At 46.7% G+C, this 21,932-nt stretch overlaps 1 protein-coding gene across 1 annotated transcript in view; it reads right to left on the reverse strand.

Annotated features, from left to right (window-relative positions):
* The window catches only part of CNOT1 (CCR4-NOT transcription complex subunit 1), a 1,017,784-nt gene extending 1,004,957 nt beyond the window's left edge, over positions 1-12,827 (reverse strand). The window contains 1 exon segment of the mRNA XM_030203593.1: positions 12,689-12,827. The gene's annotated coding sequence lies outside the window, so the exon portion shown is untranslated.
* Between the last annotated feature and the right edge of the window lie 9,105 nt (positions 12,828-21,932).

A 21,932-nucleotide genomic window follows, 5' to 3' on the forward strand; every position in this document is an offset into this window, starting at 1 on the left:
GCCGTCCGAGAATCCAGCAGGGCTCCGATGAATTCGAGTTTCTGCACTGGGAGAAGATGGGACTTTGGGTAATTTATCACAAACCCCAGTAGCTCCAGGAGGCGAATAGTCATCTGCATGGACTGCAGGGCTCCTGCCTCGGATGTGTTCTTCACCAGCCAATCGTCGAGATATAGGAACACGTGCACCCCCAGCCTGCGAAGCGCCGCTGCTACCACAGCTAGGCACTTTGTGAACACCCTGGGCGCAGAGGCGAGCCCAAAGGGTAGCACACAGTACTGGAAGTGGCGTGCGCCCAGCTGAAATCGCAGATACTGTCTGTGAGCTGGCAGTATCGGGATGTGTGTGTAGGCATCCTTCAAGTCCAGAGAGCATAGCCAATCGTTTTGCTGAATCATGGGGAGAAGGGTGCCCAGGGAAAGCATCCTGAACTTTTCTTTTACGAGATATTTGTTCAGGGCCCTTAGGTCTAGGATGGGACGCATCCCCCCTGTTTTCTTTTCCACAAGGAAGTACCTGGAATAGAACCCCAGCCCTTCTTGCCCGGATGGCACGGGCTCGACCGCATTGGCGCTGAGAAGGGCGGAGAGTTCCTCTGCAAGTACCTGCTTGTGCTGGAAGCTGTAGGACTGAGCTCCCGGTGGACAATTTGGAGGTTGTGAGGCCAAATTGAGGGTGTATCCTTGCCGGACTATTTGGAGAACCCACTGATCGGAGGTTATGAGAGGCCACCTTTGGTGAAAAGCTTTCAACCTCCCTCCGACAGGCAGGTCGCCCGGCACTGACACTTGGATGTCGGCTATGCTCTGCTGGAGCCAGTCAAAAGCTCGCCCCTTGCTTTTGCTGGGGAGCCGCGGGGCCTTGCTGATTCGCACGCTGCTGACGAGAGCGAGCGCGCTGGGGCTTAGCCTGGGCCGCAGGCTGTCGGGAAGGAGGATTGTACCTACGCTTGCCAGAAGTATAGGGAACAGTCTTCCTTCCCCCGAAAAATCGTCTACCTGTAGAGGTAGAAGCTGAAGGCTGCCGGCGGGCGAACTTGTCGAATGCGGTGTCCCGCTGGTGGAGAGACTCTACCACCTGCTCGACTTTTTCGCCAAAAATGTTATCCGCACGGCAAGGCGAGTCCGCAATCCGCTGCTGGATTCTATTCTCCAGGTCGGCGGCACGCAGCCATGAGAGCCTGCGCATCACCACACCTTGAGCAGCGGCCCTGGACGCAACATCAAAAGTGTCATAAACTCCTCTGGCCAGGAATTTTCTGCACGCCTTCAGCTGCCTGACCACCTCCTGAAAAGGCTTGGCTTGCTCAGGGGGAAGAGCATCAACCAAGCCCGCCAACTGCCGCACATTATTCCGCATGTGTATGCTCGTGTAGAGCTGGTAAGACTGGATCTTGGACACGAGCATAGAGGAATGGTAGGCCTTCCTCCCAAAGGAGTCTAAGGTTCTAGCGTCCTTGCCCGGGGGCGCCGAAGCATGTTCCCTAGAACTCTTAGCCTTCTTTAGGGCCAAATCCACAACTCCAGAGTCATGAGGCAACTGAGTGCGCATCAGCTCTGGGTCCCCATGGATCCGGTACTGGGACTCGATCTTCTTGGGAATGTGGGGATTAGTTAATGGCTTGGTCCAGTTCGCAAGCAATGTCTTCTTCAGGACATGGTGCAAGGGAACAGTGGACGCTTCCTTAGGTGGAGAAGGATAGTCCAGGAGCTCAAACATTTCAGCCCTGGGCTCGTCCTCCACAACCACCGGGAAGGGGATGGCCGTAGACATCTCCCGGACAAAGGAGGCAAAAGACAGACTCTCGGGAGGAGAAAGCTGTCTCTCAGGAGAGGGAGTGGGATCAGACGGAAGACCCTCAGACTCCTCGTCAGAGAAATATCTGGGATCTTCCTCTTCCTCCCACGAGGCCTCACCCTCGGTGTCAGACACAAGTTCACGGACCTGTGTCTGCAACCTCGCCCTGCTCGACTCCGTGGAACCCCGTCCACGATGGGGGCGTCGAGAGGTAGACTCCCTCGCCCGCATCGGCGAAGCTCCCTCCGCCGACGTAGTCGGGGAGCCTTCCTGGGAGGTGGCCGCGGTCGGTACCGCACGCGGTACCGACGTCGGGGACCTCAACCTGGGCGATGGGCCAGCCGGCGCCACGCTCGACGGTACCGGTGGCGCAAGCACCGCCGGTACCGGAGGGGTAGGGCGCAACAGCTCTCCCAGAATCTCTGGGAGAACGGCCCGGAGGCTCTCGTTTAGAGCGGCTGCAGAGAAAGGCTGAGAGGTCGATGCAGGCGTCGACGTCAGTACCTGTTCCGGGCGTGGAGGCTGTTCCGGGCTGTCCAGAGCGGAGCGCATCGACACCTCCTGAACAGAGGGTGAGCGGTCCTCTCGGTGCCGATGCCTGCTGGGTGCCGAATCCCTCGGCGACCCAGAGCTCTCGGTGCCGACACGGAGAGGAGACCGGTGTCGATGCTTCTTCGATTTCTTCCGAAGCATGTCACCGGAGCTCCCCGGCACCGACGAGGAGGACGTCGAATCCATCCGTCGCTTCCTCGGGGCCGAGACTGAAGAAGGTCGATCTCGGGGGGGCTGTACCGCAGGAGCCCTCAGGGTAGGCGGAGACCCACCCGAGGGCTCACCGCCACCAGCAGGGGAATGGACAGCCCTCACCTGCACTCCACCCGATGCACCACCGTCCGACGACATCAGCAGACGAGGTCCTGGTACCACCGACGTCGATGCAGCTATCCGATGTCTCGGCGCCGATGCAGAGGCCCGATGCCTCGATGCACTCGATGCAGGGGCGGCCGAGGAAGAAGGTCTGGACGCTGACGACGTCGATGCACTCGAAGATCCCGGTGCCGATGCCGACGAAGAGCCCGAGAACAACACGTTCCACTGGGCTAGTCTCGCTACCTGAGTCCGCCTTTGAAGCAGGGAACACAGACTGCAGTTCTGAGGGCGGTGCTCGGCCCCCAGACACTGAAGACACGACGAGTGTCGATCAGTGAGCGAGATAACCCGGGCGCACTGGGTGCACTTCTTGAAGCCGCTGGAAGGCTTCGATGTCATGGGCGGAAAAATCACGCCGGCGAAATCAAAAGCCGAAATGGCGAAATTTGAAGCACCAAATTTAGAGGGAGAAAAAATCTCGACCGAGGCCGAAAAGAGGCCTACCCCGACGACGAAAGAAAACTTACCGGGGCAAAAAAGCTGGAAGTACGGGGAGGATTTACACGAAACCCGGCGGGGGGTTTCCGGAGCACTTCCCGACTAGGACAAAGCTTTCCCGAAGGAAAAAAACACGTTCAAAACAAATTGGACGCGCGAGGTCGACTTTCCGGGGCTCGACACGGCGAAAACACGACCGTACCGAGTGCGGACAAAAGAAGACTGGCCGGCTCGAGCCGGTTTCGGGCGGGAAGACGGCCGCGCATGCGCAGTGCGCGCGGGCGCGCGAGGGCTAGCAAAGGACTTTGCTAGTGAAGTTTCCGATTGGAGGGGCTGCCGTGGACGTCACCCATCAGTGAGAACAAGCAGCCTGCTTGTCCTCGGAGAAATATGTTTATATGCACTGTCATACAATTGTTGCATTATATATACTTTTATATATATATTTCCTTATATATGCTCTTTTATGTACATGTATATATATATTATTTATATTGGACAGTGCGTATCGATACGTTTATTCATGTAATTATTCTAGTATACTCTATGTATACCTAGTAATATTCCATATTTTATTAATTGTTTTTTGTCAATTTATATATTTGATATATTATGTTCGTATGTGTGTTATATTTTATTATGATCTATGATTATTATATATTTGTTCATTGTAGCCCCTGACGCAGCCCTAGGTGGGCGAAACACAGCCTGTGTCGGGCGATTTGTTCATACACAGTATCTTCAATAAAATCTTTTTGTTGTGACATTGATCTGCTGGCTTTCTTTCCCATATTGGATTTTGCAGATCGTTTGCCTTGTTGTTTTTTGGCAGCCAGCTCCACTGCCTCTTCAGTATGGCAAACCGCAATGGGAACAACAAGAACTTTCCTCACAGCGAACGATGGCCCCTTAACAAGGGCATGAACTTAAAAGGAGGGAATGAACACATCCTCCTGGAGGGAATAAACTCGACCTCCTTATTGTATAACTGGAGGGGATACACGCAACCTCCTGGAGGGAATGAACTCATCCTCCTATAAGTGAACATGAATCCTGAAGACTGTTTTCCAACTTTCTCCCAAGGAAGGAACTTCAGGAAACAAGAACAGAACCTGAAACAGATTCACAGCATACAATCATACAGGGAGGGCTCATGGCTTCATCTGCTATGACTAAAGGAAAGAAAATTACCAAGGTAAGAACCTAATTTTCCCTTCTTTATCATCAAGCAGATGAAGCCATTGCGTATGGGATGTAACAAAGCAATCCCTATATAGGGTGGGAACAGGTCACACCACGCGCTAGCACTTGTGCTCCAAAACGCGCATCCCTCCTAGCAACCACATCCAGCCTGTAATGTTGGGCAAAAGAGAGCTTAGAAGCCCATGTTGCTGCACTGCATATCTCTTGACGAGAGTGCTCCAGTTTCAGCCCAAGAGGAAGAAATCGCTCTGGTAGAATGCGCCTTAAAGGCTACAGGCGGAGACCGGCCGGCAAGCAGATAAGCTGAAAAGATAGTTTCTTTGAGCCAGCGGGCAATAGTGGCTTTAGACGCTGGAGACCCTCTGCGAGGACCTGATAGCAAAAACAAACAGATGATCATAGATCCTGAAAGAGATAGTTAACTCGCAGATACTGCAGCAGAGTCCTGCGCACATCCAACAGGTGCAACTGCCCAAAAGATTCTGGAAACTCCTCCTTATCAAAGGAGGGCAAGAAAATAGGCTGGTTTAGGTGAAACGCTGAAACCACCTTAGGCATGAAGGAAGGCACGGTCCGAACCGTGACCCCGGACTCTGAGAATTGCAGAAATGGGTCTCTACAGGACAGCGCCTGGAGCTCTGACACCCGTCTCGCCGAAGTAATGGCCACAAGAAAAACGGCCATTAGTGTCAAATCTTTCTCCGATGCAGCTCAAAAGGAGAAGCCTGCAGGGCCTTCAAAACTAGCCCCAGGTTCCAAGCTGGACAGGGTGCTCGCACGGAAGGCCGGAGCACCACACTAAGAAACCGTGCCACATCTGGACGAGCAGCTAAAAGACACGCCTTCAACCTTACCACGAAGGGAGGCCACGCTGCCACTTGCACCCACAGGGAATTAGTTCTCTTTCCAGTAGTCCTTCCCGCTACTCCAGAATAGAGTGCTTCACAGGAGCACCCTCCCGGTCTGTGGGGATAATGCAGGGACAGACCCAAATCCTGCAGGATCCCTGCAGCAGTACCTTCCCTCCCCTGAGCCACAGGGTGCCCTCCCACCAAATACCTCAAGGTACCCTGGTGGTCTAGTGGCTTCTTCTGGGCAGGAAAGATCCCTCCTCTTTCCTGCTGCCACTGATCCTCTCGCCATCTCTGCTTTAAAATGGCTGCCAAGACTTCCTTGCAAGCCACTAGACCACCAAGGTACCTTGAGGGCACCCAGGGTCGGAGAGGAAGTGGATGAGTCGGGATGATGTCAAAAGGTGAATGTTTCTCCTTCCTCGCACAGCCATCATCACTGTACACTAAAAACAAAGCAAGCAAACCTACGAGTTGCTGCATCCACATTGGAGGCATTTTTGTTTAATTTCACATTTTCAAAACAAGCTTGTGCAGCATACAGATGTACACAGAGAAAGTATAATAATGGAATAGCTTTCCATAGGTGGTGTAGTAATTTGTTATAAAATTGTAATCAGCTTGTCATTTGGAGGGGCTGGTTATAGGGACATCCTTACAAACAAAAACAAAAAAAAAAACAGAAGAAACCAGTCTTGGCAGAAAACAGACAAAACAGCGAAGATGACTAAAATTTAAAAAAAGGACGACCTTACAAAAAATTTAAAAATGTTTTATTGATTATAAAAAATGGCAATGGAAAGGTGTGTTTCGGCCTATCAGGCCTGCATCAGGAGTCTTTTCACCATAAAGTCTTGTACTTGGGGATACGGTTTTACGAGAAACCCAAAGAACAGACCGAGCAGAATCTTCGGGCCGAGTTTGTCAATACAACTATTCAAACAAGACTTTCTATATGGTGAAAAGACTCCTGAAACACAGCTGTGTCGAGTCCCGATCACCTTTCCCTTGTCTTTTTTTTATAATCAAACATTTTTAATTGATTTTTGTAAAGTTGTCCTTTTTATTTTTAATTGTCTTCGCTGTTTTGTTCTTTTTCTTTATAGGGACATCCTAACACATTCATACAGAGATTTTTTTTTCTCCTTGTAAAGGACCACTAAAACAGATGTTATGAGAATCATGTGCTCAACATTCTCAGTTTCTATTTATGACATTTATATCCCACATTAAATATGAATTAGGTTGAAATCTGGGAGCATTTAAAATAATTTTCCTGTGCCTACCTCAAAAGAAAAAGATGGCATGTGAGAACTTGCTCCTTTTGTTTTCTGGATTACAGTACTTTATTACAAAAATGCACTTTGCCTTCTTTATTTTTTCACAGCGAGGTACTGAATAATGAGGGAAGAACATGCAGAGGTTTTGTCATGCACAAGCTTTGTCCAGTGACATTTAAATGTGCCAGCATTGCCCAGTTCAGCACACTATTAACAAACAAGTTAATTATATTCAATAGAAAATAAATCTGCCTCAGGCAGCTTGCTATGTGAATATTCCATCACTGTTTCATTATTGCTACCAGTTATTACATATTAAGGGCGTTTGCTTTAAAAACTTTGATTCATTTATCCAGTCTATACATGCACATGGCTTAGCTTTTTAAACCCAAAGATGATTCCAAAGGGTGGTTGAACAATTAAGTATAAACTATTTTTGACTTGACTTGTTTTGGAATTTGGATTGCTTTGGGTCCTGTGCTGATCTGCACATCTGTGTCTTAAGAGCACTGAAGAAAATGATTTTATGCTACTATTGCTAAGTACTGCTTATAGAATCTGGATCTTTGGGGGGGAGGGGAGTGGGTGTCAAGGTGACTGTGGCACAGCGAGGGCTGGAGATTATTTGTAGCGGGGACAAGTTAGATTCCCATCCCTGTGCAACTCTTTACTCCAGAACATGCGGGAGAGTTGTGGCCAACCAGCAAGTGGAGATAAAACTGAAAACTGAGCAACTGAGCTGAGATGTCTACATAAATACTAAGGAACTAGACTGGATGCTATAAGATAAGTAGTAAGGAAAAAGTCAGAACACAGTCACCTTAAACACTAACCACATGAGCAAAAGTATGGACTTCTCTTCTCTGGACAAACTGTAGAGAAGAGATGAAGGAAGCACCATAACAATCATTATAGAACTCATTACTTCACAACAACTAAAAGATCTCAGAAATCTCAAGCTGGCCTTTGGAATAGTGGGAAGGACTAATGGAAAGAAAAATCAGGTAAGACCTAATTTCTCCTTCCATTAGGTAGCTTCCCACTATTCCAGAACCTCTGGGATGTTCAAAAGCAATCCCTACAGTGGGTGGGATCCTGCCACTGCCATGAAGAACAAAGTCCCAAACTGGCTTCCAGTGCACTGTAACACCATCCTGTAGCACTGACCATATCGCCACCTTGAAAATATCTGGACACAGTCTCCAACCAGAATATCACTGTACACCATGTAGAATGAGCCCGCAAGCCTGCTTCCCCACAAGCAAATAAGCTGACTCAATAGCTTCCTTCAGTCATCTAGCCAAGCCTCTGTTTACAAAAAAACACAAACAGGCTGATTTGCCAAACTTATTAGCGACTTCCAGAGAGGACTCAACATCAAGAAATTTCCAAGGAAGAATACTGAGCCCTTTTGTCCTCTCTGCAAAAGGAAGGAAGCGCCACAGATTCCTGACACTAGTACAGTATAATACAGAAGCTAAGACAAATGAGAGGCAGAATTATGTGCCTGTCCTCAGGGAACTACTGCTACAGATAAGTAACTTGCTTTGAGGACAAATACATAAGTATTGCCATACTGGGAACGACCAAAGGTCCATTGAGCCCAGCATCCTATTTCAAACAGTGGCCAATCCAGGTCACAAATACCCGGCAAGATCCCAAAAATGCATAACATTCTTATATGGGGGACTCACTAGCTGCCAGGCTGTGTGTTAATGAACTTCTGAAGGTGAGCCTGGCAGGGGAAAAAAAAAAAAAAAGGTAGAGGGTAGAGTTGACATTCAAGTAGCAAAAAGATTTTGCAGGACTGTTTGTCCAAACCAGATATCCTGTCTGGAATGCTGCTCCAAACAGTGAACATGTGGATAGAAGACCACATTTGCTGCCTTGCATATTTCTTCAATGGAAGCACAGCAGAAGTGGGCTACTGAAGCCACTATGGCTAACATTGTCAGCAGTGACACGGCCATGAAGGGACAGCCCAGCCTGATATACTGCACTTACAATCAAAGCGGTTTACAATAATAAAACATAAAACAATACAATCAATACTGTCAGCCAAGCAAAGATAGTATGTTTGATGATTGGAAGGATGATGGGCATCTCTGTTAGGGTTGAAGGGTACAAGAAGCTGGGAGGAGCCATTAGATTTAGTACGCTCCAGGTAATAGACTGCAAGCATGCTCTAGTGTAAGGTATGCAGTGCTGCTTCTCCAGTGTGGCTTAGGGAAGGCAGGAAGAAAAATGGATCAACTAAGGTGGAACTCGGATAACACTTTAGGAAAGAATTTGGTGTGGGTTCAGACAACATTGTTGTGGAAGAATCTGGTTTAAGTTGGATCTGCAACAAGAACTTAAAGTCTGCTTACTCATCTGGCAGAAGTTAAATGACAACAGTACTTTTCAAGTGAGGAACTTTAGAGAACAGGAACAAAGTGGCTCAAATGGAGATTTTCATGACAGTTGGAGGATGACATTAAGATCCCACGCTACCCAAGGTGGTTTGATGATTCTTAACAAGGGTAGGCAGTCTTAATAGCCACCTTCATCCACCTCATAATGGAAGCCTTAGGGGCCAACTGGCCCTTCCTTGGGCAATGGAAAACAAAGATGTGATCCAAGAGGAAAAAATCATTAGCCTCCTTCAGGTATCATAGCAGCATCCTCTGAACATCCAGCCTGGGTCTCTGGTCTGAAGGAGCTGAGTTCTCCTACACAAAAGGAGGGAAAACAAACTTCCTGATTCACACAGGACAGGGTTACCTTAAGGAGAAAGGACGGGACTATGCAAAGAAACTGAATCCTCCATAATACAGCAGCTATAAGTCCCAGCACAACATCACCTGCAGCTCAAACTATTCAAACAGAGGTTGATGGCAACAAGATAATGTCTTGAGTGAACAGCCATACTAGGTATGACCAATGGTCCATCTAGCCCAGTGTCCTGCTTGCAACAGTGGTCAATCCAGGTCACAAGTACCTGGCAGAAACCCAAACACTAGCAACATTCCAAGCAGTAGCTTTCCCCATATCCACCTCAATAAACTATGGACTTTTCTTCCAGGAACTTGTCCAACTCTTAAGCCCAGATATGCTAACTGCTGTTACCACACCCTCCCGCAATGAGTTCCAGAGTTTGAGTTAAATATTTCCTATTTGTTTTAAAAGTATTTCCATGTAATTTCATTAGGTGTCCTAGTCTGTACTTTATTTTTCTTTTCTTTCAAAAAGATGATCCACTTTTACCCAATCTCTCCTCAGCTGTGTTTTCCAAGCTGAAGACCCCTAACCTCAAGAGGCATTACATCCCTTTCATCATTTTAGACACTCTGAACTTTTTCTAAATTCCACTATATCTGAGATATGGTGACCAGAATTGAACGCAATACTAAAGGTGAGGTCACACCGTGGAGGAATACAAAGACATTCTTGGTCTTATTTGCCATACTGTTTGTTTTTTTTACCACTGCTGCATGCTGGGCAGAAGATTTCAGCATATTGCCTACGACACCTAGATCTTTCTTGGGTGCTGACTTAAGGTGGGCCCTAGCATCAGGTAGCCAATTTGGACTATTCTTCCTAATGTGTATCACTTTGCCTATATCCACACTGCAATTTCACCTGTCATTTGGATGCCCAGTTTTTCAGTTTCCTAAGGTCATGTGGTGGACTCTAGCATCGAATCACATTAAAATTTCACCTGCCATCTGGATGCCCAATTTTCCAGTTTCCGAAGGGCTTCCTGCAATTTTTTTTTACAGTCAGCATGTGTTGACAACTTTGAATAGTTCGTTATGAAGCTAGTGAAAATTAAAAATGAGGATGTTATAATGCTTTTGTATTGCTCCACAGTACAACTACACCTCAAATACTGTGTACAATTCTTGTCACTGCATCTCAAAAAATACGCAGTGGAATTAGAAAAGGTATAGAGAAAGGTTATGAAAATGATAAAGGTGATGGGAAGACTTCCCTATGAGGAAAGGCTAAAGTGGCTAGGGCTCTTCTACTTAGAGAAAAGACAGCGGAGGGAAGATATGATAGAAGTCAATAAAAGGAGTGGAGTGGAACAGGTAGACATGAATCGCTTGTTTACTCTTTCCAAAAATAGTAGGACTAGGAGGCATGCAATCATGCTACAAAGTAGTAAATTTAAAACAAAAAGGAAAAATATTTCTTCATTCAACATGTAATTAAACTCGAATTAGTTCACTAGGCATATCTCTCCTAATTGCACCCTTCTCCTCCATTGCTAACTCCAGACCCCGTTCCTTTTATCTTGCCGCACCTTATGCCTGGAATAGGATTCCTGAGCCGTTACGTCTAGCTCCATCCCTGACCGCCTTCAAATCCGGGCTAAAGGCCTACCTGTTTGATGCTGCTTTTTTGACTCCTAACTTGTCACCTGCTCATAACCTTTAACTAGTCTTCCTCTCTTCAATAGTCCCTTTCCCTATGTGTCCTTCTGTCTGTCCTACCATTATCCCTTATTGGTCCTGTCTGTCCTGATTTAGATTGTAAGCTCTTTTGTGCAGGGACTGTCTTTTCTTCATGTTCAATTGTTAAGCGCTGCGTACAACTGGTAGCGCTATAGAAATTATTTATAGTAGTAGAATTTGGGAAAAGAAGTTAGCTTAGCAGGGTTTATAAAAAGTCTGGCTAGTTTCCTGAAAGAAAAGTCTATCACGCAAGCACACTCAGAACAATCCTTTAAATAGGCCCTAGCCGAACAAGTTGGAACACATTAACACAAGCATATTAGCTTCTCCACTTAAAGCCTATCTATTCGACAAGATATATCACAAAGATCAACGTGTGTAACTGTACTAACATATCCAGAAATGTTCTATAATGTATTTTGCTCTAACACTATTGCACTACCATATAACCCAAAACCATCTGTAAAACCTAATGTATATTCTCTTCTATTTCCATCATCCATAATGAATTGTAAGCCACATTGAGCCTGCAAAGAGGTGGGATACAAATGCAATAAATGTGAGGTTTAGAACTACTTAAACCCTCTCCCTCATACCCCAGCTCTTCTGAGAAGAGCGCAAGCTTTCATCTGTAGGTATTAGCCATTACTCACCATTCTACAAACCTCAGTAATTTCTACAGTCCTTTACCCACCAGACCACACCAAACAGCACTCTCCTCTGCCTCTTAACACACTAATGCTTGTCTAGCTAACTTCACATTGAGATTTTGTTTGGGGAAGGGATTAAAAGCTTCAGCTTGCTGACAAGGCCATAGACACAGGAGGGGGAGCAGCAGGACAACAAACAGCAGAAACCAAAACCCCTAAGATGAAGTAGCATCATCATATATATACCACCTCATATCCTACATGGTGGATACAGTATCTGCAACTGACACCACCGTTTTCCACACGTGCCTTGGCACTGTTGAAGCCAGTTTTCTAAAAGTTTTAAGGCCTTCGCACATACAGTAATTGCTACACGTCTGTAGTTGTACATAAAACACAGTTTTCTATGCAACAACCTTTCGGTATAAACTTTCAAACATGCAAGTTGCTTACTACTAGAAATGATTTACGTGAGTTTCCTAATATAAAGTCGAACGTTTGCAAGAAACAAACGCAAGGCCTCAGAGATGTACACCGTAGTGTGAAGACTGTTCAGGCAAGGCCTGAAATATCGCGGCAATGATGACAAGCCTGAAGTTACTAGGCCATGGTGAATAAAGACACACTTGGACCACCCTTACAAGAAATATATCCCCACACACACATGAAGGGTCCAGAGACATAGAAGGATCCTCCACAACCTACTCTTTAGCGCATTACCATGTGCCCCGGATGCAAAGCGGAAACGCAGCAGTAACTTAATAGGTAGGCCAGGAAGAGACCAGAAGCTCCTCCCAACTCACCTCCTCACTCACTGCTTGCCCCGGACAGAAAAAAAAAACATTTACAAATTTTTTAATCAACTTTCTTTGAAGAAAAGAGCACAAACTCTCAGAGTAAGAATAACCCCTATGTGGGTTGACAACACATTAGATAACTAAGCCCGTCTCTTTAACGGAAACCAAACTACTAATAAACTACAAACAGCACTTCTCTGCAAAGAGAAACTGCTTAAGAACGCTGGCCCGAGCAGGCTACAGGCCCAGCTCCACTACATACTTCAGACCCTTCCCATGGCATCAACCAGCCCCAAGTCCCACCTCGTACGCTCCGTCACGGCGGGCCCTGCTAATCTCGTACACGTTTTTCACTTCCCGTTCTTGTCGCGGGCAGCTTGTTCCGTTCTTGTTTCAGTTTAGCAGCCTGTTTCTCCACAAAATGGCGCCGGAGGTCACGCGCTCACGTCGCGGCCTTTCCCCTCCCTGCTCCTATTTCACCTGCGGCCGAGCTCCACCCCCTTGCCCCGAGTCGATCAGCGCGCGCAACCTCCGGACGAGCCAGCGAGAAGCGGGCTGGTTGCTGAGGCCTCTCAGTAACAGAACAGTAAAGGGGCGGGAGCCGAGCTGAGCCCAATGAACAACGAATGGGAAAGGGGTGGAGTCAGGCGGACGTTGTAGTCCGGTAAGGGGTTGACAAATTCAGTGAGTCTCTACTGGGCTTGTACGTGGGTGGCTAGCCCATCAATTCGTTTTCCGATGACAATGCAGTTAATTGTAGGATCCTGAGAAAGTTATAGCTTCTCATTTGGCACATGTTCTCTGTATATTTCGTGGACGTTAAGAAGAAGGTGACGGTGAAAGCAATGTACTTTTCCTGGACCGCGAAATCAATGGTAGAGCCTAGTCGACGTTTAGATAGGATAAGGGGGTGGGGTGCTGGCGACGGTTTACGGGTATTGGGGTGAGTATCTGTGGTGAGCAATAGAGGGGTGCGTGTGAGGACTGGATTTAAGATTTTGGTGCCCAACATAGGACAGGAAGAGGTAGAGTCCTACGATAAGGCGTCTTTGAAGTGTACCCAGTGGTGTGCTGGTAAATGTTTAACGACAGGCTCTCTTCCCGGTCCCCCTCTGCGCCCCCCCCCCAAATTGCAGAGCTGACTATAGCCGGGGAGAGAGCCTGGGGGGGGGGGCAATGCATTACTCCAGGAACAAAATTTAAATGATCCCAGGTTCCAATCTAATTCATGTTTAATGTGCGCTTCAAAATGGCAGAAGTCTTGCGAGGCTGCCTCTGGAAGTCTCGGCTGCCATTTTTAAAGCGCGAACTGGTAGTAAGGGAGAGTCAGTGCTGGCAGTGGGCAGGCAAGACTGCCTACCCCAAAGAATTCGAAGGACAAGGGTGACTCCTCAGAGTCAGGTCGGTGAGGGACCAGAGGGAGGGAGGAGAGCCGGCTCGCAAGTCGGAAGAAAATTTAACAACCGGCTCTTGTGAGCCGGTGCGAGCCGGCTCCAGCACACCACTGAGTGTACCATTAAATTAATAGTTACTAATTTAAGCCTCAAGACATATTCAGGTAGTCTGTTTTTCAGAGCACAGTGCATATTTATTGTGAAGGTGCTGCCTTTTTTACAGGGTTGATAACCAGAAAGCAAATTCTGGGTGGGTCGGAGTGGAGGAGTAGCCTAGTGGTTAGTGCAGCGGACTCTGATCCTGGGGAACTGGGTTTGATTCCCACTGCAGCTCCTTGTGACTCTGGACAAGTCACTTAACCCTCCATTGTCCCAGGTACAAATAAGTACCTGTATATAATATGTAAACTGCTTTGAATGTAGTTGGAAAAAAACACAGAAAGGTGATATATAAGTCCGTTCCCCCCCCCCCCCCCCCCCCCCCCGAGTTCAAACTGGGTGGGCACCAAATTTTCTTGTCAGCCTCCATCCCTTCCCCACCACATCCCCTCAAAATATAAATACTTTAGCTAATGAGAAAGCTTGGCAGATCCTCTCTGCCATCCATCTGATCTCCCCACCTGCCAATGTTATCCCATCAACGTACCCACACCAAATACAGAATAAGGGAGCACAAATTAAAAATAAAAATAGAGACAAAAATTGAACTGGGAACTCCAAGAAGTTAAGCAGCATGAACTGTAACACAGGAGAAATAAAACACAGTACAAAGACATCTGCTATATACATTTCCCAAAGCTAACATATTTAAATTAATAAAATTTTTGTCTACCTTTGTTGTCTGGACATTTTATTTTCCCATCATATTGCCTACAGTTTCTCTTTTCTGCTTTCCTGTCTGTCCTCTGCTAGTTCTTCTTCAAGTGGTTGCTGTCCATTTGTCTTTACTTCTCTCTCCTGTCTTGTTCCATTCCCTAACTACACCTGCCTCTGATGTATTGGTCTTTCCTGTTTAGCTCTTCCCTCTTTTTTTTTTTTCTTTACTGCCTCTCTGTTCACTCAAATTTCACCCTCTCCCACCTATCTCCTTCTTTATACTTTTCAACTACCCATCAAATTCTATGTCCTCTCATCCATTAGCTCTCCCATTCCCAATCTCACTCCTTCCCCAGCCTTCCATTCCCTTTCATCTTTAATCTACTCTTCATTAACATATATTTACCCCCCCCCCCCCCCCCATAAATCACTTTCTGTTCTGACCTGGTTTTACAGCCTGCTTTACTGACACAGTAAATTACTGTGGATTCTTTTGGATTTGTATTAGGTAAATTAGACTTTTATTAGAGGTTCTAAAATACACAATGATTAAGCTATATACACAATGATTAGCTATTGTTAGTGCAGTGTGCACTGGTGACTGTGTGTTTAGCTTTCCTGCTTTTCTCTTATGGTTCCCCTGCTTTTCCCTCTTGGTTTTGGAAGCATTGCTGTGTGTAGGGCTTTGGAAGCTCTGTTGTTGATAGAAGTACTTCAGGGTTTGGTGTTGTTAGGAACACTGCAGAGTTTGCTGTTAGAAGTACTTCTGGGTTTGTGCAGTCTTTGCTGTTGGTGTTTGGTGATTTAGAATCACTTTTGGCTTATGTGTTAGCTTCCCTGCTTTTTCCTTGTGGCTCCCCTGTCTTCCCTTTTAATGCTAGGAGCTCTTCTGGTTGCTTGCCAGAGTAGTGCTTAGGAAGCACCTTGTTAGTTGTATCTAGCTTGCTAGAGCAGTGCTTAGGTAGCTGGTTAGTTCTGTGTTTAGCTTATTAGTGTAAAGCTCTGCTTGTAGCTTGGTGCTTAGTAGCACCTGTGTTAGCTTTGTGTTTAGTTCCCTGCTCTGTTAGTTTAGGGCTGAGGAAGTCCCTTTCTTGAGCAGGGATTAGGAGCTCCTGTTTAGTATAGGGCTTAGGAAGTCCTTTTGTCAGTTTACTGTTAGGAACTCTCCTGCTGGTTTAGGGCTTGGGAGCACGTAGATCAGTTTAGGTTTAGGAGCACTTCTGTTTCCAGTCCTGGTCCCTATGTCATCCGGTATCCAGTAAGTCCTGTCGGCTACTCGAACCCAGGAGCTCAACTTCTGGGGGGCTTAGTAGCTAAGTGCAGGTGAAGCTGTGTGGACCAGTCCAGTGTGCTCCAGTCCCGTGTTCCAGTCCTGTGTCCTCCAGTCCGGGGGACCAGTCCAGTGTGTTCCAGTCCGGGGGATTGCAGTCCAGTGTTCCAGTCCTGTGTCCTCCAGTCTGGGGGATTCCAATCCATGTGTTCCAGTTCGCTGGGCAGTGCCTGCAGTCCCTGCCGGTGTGCTTACCCAGTGTTGGTTGGTGGGTTTTGCCTGCTGCTGTCGCTCCTCGTCAGCAGCCCAAGGGCTCACGTTTGCTCCAGAGCCCAGTCCCGCAGGCTCTGAACCTGAGAACCTGACAGCTATATAACTGAAAAGAAACAATAATACCTATCTATAAACAATCATTATATCACTGGTCCCTACATCCAAGCAATGCTAGGAGTTTCTAGACCAGGAAAAGACGCAATAAACAATCATTATACATACATCATCACTTTTCCTTAATCTCCACATCCAGGCTCTTTCCATCAGCCCCTTTTTCAGCGAAGCCAGAGTCTGACCAGAAGTCTGGTTCTATGCAATGCGTTCATCCATAGATGAGCTTCCAGCTTCACTGTAAAAGGCCTCCCTTTTTTATTAGGCTTAGAACTCATGTTCAGAGCTAAGGAAACTTACAGAATGCTTGAGACTTTCTGTGTTTTGGTAAACAAGCCATACTGTGAGAATGTGGTCACATGTTTCTCAGTCCAGGTGGCCAGTCTGAACTTGAAACAGGCTCCACCTCTCCCTTCACATACCAAATTAATTAGAGCTGTGTCTTATCTTCTTCTACATTCCAAATTTCATACAAACAGAATTACTTCTAATAAAAAAAAAAGACCCCGAGTGCACTTGTCGGTCAAGGCAGAGTTGAAAAACAATCTTTAAAATTCACTTCTATTACACTATCTTCTTATTCATTCCCTCCGCCTCTCCCACATGGTTCCACCGTTCCCAGCATCTTCCACCCTTCTAACTTAGCATCTGCTCCCTCTTTCTCCCCTCACCACTCTCATAGCGTGATATCTTCCACTCTACTCCCCAGCATCTTTCTGACCCTTTTCACTTCCCTCCTACCCCCTTCTTCCATTGTCCATCATTTCTCCCTCTCTTCCCTTCCTCCCATTGTCCATCATTCTCCTTCTCTTCCCTTCCTCCCATTGTCCAGCATTTCTAACTCTCTCCCCTCCCCTCCCATTGTCCAGTATCTCTCCTTCAATCCCTTCTACCCCTGGATTCAACATTTCTCCCTTTCTTCCCCCTCCTGTGCCTCTGTCCCATTGTCAACTATATCTCTCCCTTGTCATCAAGCGGATGCAGCCATTACAGATGGAGTTCAGGGGCGACCCTCTCAATGATGGTGCGCCGGCCCTCTCCTCGAGTCCTGTCATCGGAGGACGTCTTTGCCGAGGAGTAGGCCAACATTTCCTCAGATCAGTGGGTCTTGGACCTGATCAGAGACGGTTACAGAATAGAATTCGACGCCCCTGTAAGAGACGTGTTTGTGGAGTCCCGATGCAGTTCTGCCACCAAACAGGTGGCGGTAGAGGAGACTTTACAAGGTCTGATTCAGATAGGGGCCGTGTCCCTGGTACCTCCCGCCGAACACGGCTGCGGCCACTACTCCATCTACTTTGTGGTGCCGCGAAAATGAGGGTCTTTTCGCCCTATTCTGGACTTAAAAGAATTAAACAAGTCCCTGAGAGTGCGGCATTTTCACACGGAAACCCTGCGCTCCATCATTGCGGCGGTACAGCCAGGAGAGTTTCTCACGTTTCTGGACCTGAAAGAAGCTTACTTGCACATTCCAATTTGGCCCCTGCACCAGAAGTTTCTGAGGTTTGCAGTGATGGGAAAGCATTTCCAGTTCCGGGCCTTGCCTTTTCGCCTCGCCACAGCTCCCCGCACCTTTTCGAAGGTTATGGTGGTAGTAGCTGCCTTTCTAAGGCGAGAGGGTATTTGGGTTCACCCATACCTGGACGACTGGCTCATTCGAGCAAACTCTGCTGCAGAGAGTCAGCATGTAACAGCCAGAGTGGTCTCAGTACTTCAATCTATAGGCTGGGTCGTCAATTTGGCCAATAGTCACCTGACCCCCTTGCAGTCTCTAGAATATTTGGGGACCAGGTTCGACACAGCCTCGGGGTAAGATGGCGACCTGATCGGATGCCGAGACGGGAGCTCTGCTGAAAATCGCTGGGATCCATCGGAGATCGCGATCAGAGCAACCCGCAACACACGAGGAGGTGGAATACCTCCACCGGACGAGATCGCACACCCGGTGGGATCGCAAGACGGAGCAGGACCGCACGAGACCAAGGCCGACACTCACCTCGGAGGCCTAGGGTGCGAAGAGACCGGAAGAGCCGTTGAACACCGGAGAGCGTCCTGCCCGATCGACCTGAAGTAGTCGAGAATAAACCGGGAAAACGATAGAGCGGATCCCTGAAATGGCGCGACTGCCCCCTCGCACGCAGCGAGTAGATACTGCTGGTGCCTGAGTGGACCGGGGAACGCTGCTTCGGATGGTCGCCCGACAGGAGCACTCACGAACACCTGAAACGGCGCAAAGCTGCACCTGCCCCCTTCGCATGCCGACCGCTGCTGGCTCATACGGCTTATCCTGTTGAGCCGACTGAGGTGCGTTGCTGCGGATGATCGCCCTGATCGGAGGCATCCACGGAGTCCCAAGTGGAAACGCAGCCAAAATCGAGCCGATTGCAGCGCGAGCTACGATCCAGAACTGGCCACGCGACTGCACCCTGGACTTGCAGTGGAGAAAGAGGAATCTAAAGAAAGGGACTCCCAGCTCAAAGTCCTGCGCACGGACAACCAACGAGGTTAGTGGAAAACTAACTACTAACTTCAGAACCGGTGCGCAGGCCTGCCCACTGATCGTCACAAGACTGTGGTGCACCCCCAGCCGGCAGGGACCACCCGAGACTGCCCGGGAACCGAGGTGAACCGCAAGTATTGACCCACCACGTGGCCGACGAACACCCTGGTCGGGCTATGACCAGGTATACCGGACTCACCAAATGCTCTGCTTGCTTTCTTTGCTCCCAACTGCATGCACCGCTTAGATTATCTTAACTGCATGCACAGCTCACAGCTACGACCTAAAAGTCTTCTACTCTGCCTTCCTCTGCTTTAAATAGAAAGCAAATAAACTGACTCGCCTAAATAGCACTGTACTCTACACTGTTTGAATGTAAATGCATTGAATTCCTCATAACTTGTTGCATACACCGCTAGTAGTTCAAATTTAAATGCAATTATCCCACTTTGCTTGTTCTAATATGCTTTAATTTTAAATACAAGCTTACTTTCATGTAACGCTTATTATTACGCTGAACTGTAAACGCAAGCTCTGCTTTGATATGACTAATAGCCAAACATGATTAGCATGAATTGTTGCTAAGCCTAGATGTAACAGCAGGCCCTGATTTGCTTAACTGTAAACCAGCAAACCAATTGTAATAGCGCCTCAAACACTGACATGATTACCTGCACAACAATCCTAACCATCTACGGTCTCACCCTAATCACACACGGAAACACAACCCACGACCCAGACAACAACAAACCCATAACTCACAAATCATACATCACTAACATACACAAAATGTCCACCCCAAAGAACATACATAACGACCCAACCACAACACACCAATTCTGTGTACAACCTATCAACAGCTTACCAGACCAAAGACTCAACAACCACCCAAAAGGAAAACACTCCACATACGAAAACCGCCAACAAACAGAGAAACAAAAAAACAACAATAACAAATTTAACCAACGAGGAAACAGACATCTAATAAAAATAAACACATCGAACTCCCCAACGGAACCATACCGCGCAATCCAACTAGGATACATCAATGCAAGATCAGCAGTAAGTAACTCAGTAGATATACTAGACTGGATCACCACAGAAAATCTAGACCTCCTATTCATTACAGAAACCTGGTTCCACAGCCCTACAGACCCAGCCATCTTAGAAACATGCCCACCAGAATACAAAATCACCCACTGGACAAGAAATGGAAAAAGAGGCGACGGAATAGGCATTATTTACAAATCCGAATTTACCATCACAACCACCGGTGAATCCACCTCACCACAACTTGAAATTGCCTCGACTAGAATCAGTCACCCAAACCTACAAGGACACCTCAACGCAATCCTATTCTATAGACCACCAGGTAAATGGCAAGACGCCCAAACACAACTCATGGACTTCATCTCAAATACATGTGTCCTTGAAGACGACACCTTAACAGGCACACGAGAATGCAAAGAATTCCTAAAACTTTGGGATCTACACGCACATAACACTCAACCAACACACAAAAAAGGACACACACTAGATATCATCACACACAAATTTGATCTAGACTTAATCCTACTTACAGACACAAGATGGGCACCTACACTCTGGTCAGATCACCATAAAGCAAATGTCTCCCTTCACTGGTGAACAACAAATAAAAACGCAATCAGCAAACCTGAGCGAACAACATACACCACGAGAGGAAAAATAGATCCCACAACATTTTGGCAACAGATCTATCAAAATGAATGGCCAACGGATACAGACACCATCCAATTCCTCCAAACATGGGACGATATATGTAAAACAACATTAGACAAAATTGCCTCAATCCAAACCAGAATATCACACAGGAAAAAAACAAATTCCTGGTTTACCGAAGAACTGAAAGACCTTAAAACACAAGTCAGGAAACTAGAACGCGCTTGGTACAAAAAGAAAGATGAACAAACACTAATTGCCTGGAAACTACTTCGGAGGAAATACAAATACACCATAAAACAAACTAAACGACTACATTACAAAACAATAATCAGACCAAACTACAAAGACACACACAAACTCTTCAACCTCGTGAATAAATTGCTAGACACCACGCCAGTTACAAACAACAACAAAGACGTACCAAGTGTAGACAACCTTGCGAAATACTTCGAAGAGAAAATTATACAACTACGACTGAAAATACCCACTAGCCCTAATGAATACACCACACTCCTAGACTGTCTAGACCCAGAAGATGGAATATACCCAGCAGACAGAACTTGGACCGAATTTGAATTAACATCAGAGGACCTCATCTTTGAAACACTCAAAAGATTCGCCAAATCCTATTGCAAACTAGATATATGCCCAAACAACCTCATGAAATCAGCTCCTCAACAATTCATAATAGACCTAACGAACCATATAAACTCCATGCTACAAAACGGACTCTTCCCAAAAGAAAAAGGAAAAATTTTACTTACCCCAATACCCAAAGACACAAAAAAAAGTGCAAGCGAAATAACTAATTATAGACCAATAGCATCCATACCACTAATAACCAAAATGACCGATGGGATCGTAACAAAACAACTCACAAACTATCTAAACAAGTTCTCCATACTGCATGACGCCCAATCAGGATTCCGATCGAATCACAGCACAGAAACAGTATTAATTACCCTGACGACTAAATTCAAACAAATGATTGCAACCGGCAACAACATACTCCTACTACAATTTGACATGTCAAGTGCCTTTGATATGGTCGACCACGAAATCCTACTACATATACTTGAATACTTTGGCATCGGAGGCAATGTCCTAAATTGGTTTAAAGGGATCCTAACCTTGCGCTCATACCAGGTCAAATCAAATTCAACTACATCTGCAGCATGGACACCAGAATGTGGAGTACCTCAAGGATCACCCCTTTCACCAACTATTTTCAATCTGATGATGACACCCTTAGCAAAACTTCTATCAAACCACAACCTCAACCCACACATATATGCTGACAACGTAACAATATATATCCCTTTCAAACAGGACACTAAAGAAATCCTTAATGAAATCAACCAAAGCCTACAAATCATGAACACCTGGGCTAATGCATTTCGATTGAAATTGAACGCAGAAAAAACGCAATGCCTGATACTCACCTCCCAATACAACACTAATGAATTCACCGCAATAAAC

Source organism: Microcaecilia unicolor, chromosome 5, assembly GCF_901765095.1.
Source record: "Microcaecilia unicolor chromosome 5, aMicUni1.1, whole genome shotgun sequence".
NCBI classification, from domain to species: domain Eukaryota; kingdom Metazoa; phylum Chordata; class Amphibia; order Gymnophiona; family Siphonopidae; genus Microcaecilia; species Microcaecilia unicolor.